General features: G+C 45.8%; 1 protein-coding gene across 11 annotated transcripts in view; it reads right to left on the bottom strand.

Annotated features, from left to right (window-relative positions):
* LOC122264822 (glycine receptor subunit alpha-2) overlaps positions 1-1,896 on the bottom strand; it is a 558,543-nt gene extending 556,647 nt beyond the window's left edge. For 3 of the 11 annotated variants that reach the window (XM_086536048.1, XM_086536042.1, XM_086536041.1), the window contains exon 1: positions 1,165-1,895. The gene's annotated coding sequence lies outside the window, so the exon portion shown is untranslated. Of the gene's footprint in view, positions 1-1,164 lie in introns of all 11 variants that reach the window. The other 8 variants (XM_086536043.1, XM_086536039.1, XM_086536046.1 and 5 more) reach the window with 6 other exon arrangements.
* Positions 1,897-2,500: the final 604 nt, after the last annotated feature.

The raw sequence follows: 2,500 nt of genomic DNA on the forward strand, positions 1-2,500 counted from the left end.
TGCTCTCTCTCTCTCTCTCTCTCTCTCTCTCTCTCTCTCTCTCTCTCTCTCTCTCTCTCTCTCTCACACACACACACACACACACACACTCTCTCTCTCTCTCTCTCTTTCTCTTTCTCTTTCTCTTTCTCTTTCTCTTTCTCTTTCTCTTTCTCTTTCTCTTTCTCTTTCTCTTTCTCTTTCTCTTTCTCTTTCTCTTTCTCTTTCTCTCTCTCTCTCTCTATATAATACACTATATTTATATATATATATATATATATATGATATATGTAATTTATATATATAGATAATATATATATAATATATATATATAATATATAGTATATATATATATATATATGTATATCTTTCTCTTTCTTCATCTCTTTCCCTCTCTCTTTCTGTATGTGTGTATGTGTGTGTGTGTGTGTGCATTGCTCTCCATATCACCCATCCTATCCCTGAATCAAAATAAATTCCTCGTTCAAAGACTTCGCACTACCAGCACACCGACCATCCCCAGCGAGGCACAACGCCGGAAGTCGCAGGTGAAATCGTGGTTCTCGTCGGGAGAAACAGGAGCCGCGACTCCAAGCATTGGGGTCAGGCGGAAGGGAGACAAAAGAAAGGCTTGCAGCGCAGTAATCAAAGTCACATCGCGTGGGGGACCTTTCAGATATGACGTTAGCTCGATAACGGTGGAATCTTTAGATCAGATTAAACTCGACGGGAATCTCATTAATTAATCGTGAGATCGGGCGCGCCATCGTGGGTCGCTCTGGGTCGCAGTGAGTCTTGGGGGCACACACAGTGGGCCGTGTTTCTCGTGCTCACGCTGGTTGGCCGGCCTGAGTCACTCCGCTGCTGCTCCCTCATTGTCTTTTGGCAGCGAGTTGTTCTTCTGCCTCTACATGCGCCTGCATTAACAGCTGACCCTGTTTTGGGTGTAAACTTTGCCTCGGTGTTGTTGCAGTGCGAAAGCTCTTTTCGTACTTTTGCAGTTTTGAGAAATCTATTTTCTCTTTTTTTGTGTGAAATAAAAGAATGGTTGATATTCATTTTGATTATGTAATCCAGAAGGATAATCAGATATTCATGGGCACGCGAGGGAATGAACAGCTCGAAGAGGAGGAGGAAGAACGCGGAGAAAAATGAGGACGTGAAGGTGTCTGCGTGTCCGCTTACCTGTTGCAGCGCTACGCGAGAAATGTGTCTTGCTGGCGGGCTCGGGGCATCTCTAGCGCCAGATCTGTTTGTTTCAATACATCTATTTTGGTGAGCACACAAGCGGGATACTCGCCGATGCTCGTCACTTTTAATCACAATTTACTTCCTTTTTTCTTGTAATTCACTTTTTTTTCTGCAGAGCACTTGTAGATCACATAAATTCCCTATTTATTTACACCTTTCGAGGGACAGAGGGGAATGGGAAGGAGGAGAGGGAGACTTCACGAGGGAATTGACTTAGATGGAGTGATTTTCAAAGCATCTTCAGATTTCTATCCTGAAGGTCACACATTCACAGGTACATCCTCAAGGATGTTTGGCCTCCAAGGCTCTCCTCACCTCGCCCCCTCCTCTTCCTCCTTGACACAGCGCACCAACCAACTTCGAGGTTCAGATATTTCTCACACTCAACACTCGCTGACATCTCATAATCTCCCGACACTAGTCGACTTTTTTCACGTGAGTTCATGCAAGAGCATCACACAGCCCTGCGCGCAACACCCCATGCCCTTAGGGAAGCTTTAGGGGCGCCCAACACGTCCTCCCTTGCCCGGGCTTCCCACCTTCAAATTACATCCACGCAGAAGAAGGTATTCCGAGGGTACTTCTCGCACCAAGGCAGAAGACCACACTGCACCCTGAGCCACCCCATGGCCCTCACGCATACTGGCAGGCTTCAGCTCCCAACTGTTTTTAGCTTGGATACCAACCGTGGGCATTGGGGCTTGTGGTGCCCAAACCCCTGTACTGCTACCTGACATCGCTCTCGCGCGCTCACTTGCTACTGCTGTCACGCTGATACTGTCACGCTGATACTGTCACAAAAGCCTTCTTTATTGCCGCCAGGGGATTGTCTCTGTCACACCAGCGCTATGGCACTGGCGTTACAGGGCCTCTATATTAGAGCGCCATTGGGCCGTTATACTGGTCGTGTTACACCGGTGTCTCCTCATCTGCTATGTGCGGATTCCACGCATATTACTTTGAGATATGACGTTGGTTATTCCTCTCTTTCCCACGCCCTGAAATGGTTGCAACTTGATAGATCATATTTTGTGATGTTGTGTTGCAACGTCGCTCTGTAACCCAGATTGTCAAAATATGAGCGGTTTACTGTTTATCTCTGGTAAACAACTGCTATTCATCAGTCACGGGATGTTTTACTGTTTTTTTCGCTGTTGGCACCATGATAAGCGTGTTAACATCCAATATTGCAATTATAACTAGTTGTGTGAGCATACTTTTTCTTATAAGATCTGAATGTGACAGCTTTGATGTTGAAATCGGGGTACTT

Source organism: Penaeus japonicus, unplaced genomic scaffold (assembly GCF_977035675.1).
Source record: "Penaeus japonicus unplaced genomic scaffold, GWHDUDI00000001_assembly GWHDUDI00000004, whole genome shotgun sequence".
NCBI classification, from domain to species: domain Eukaryota; kingdom Metazoa; phylum Arthropoda; class Malacostraca; order Decapoda; family Penaeidae; genus Penaeus; species Penaeus japonicus.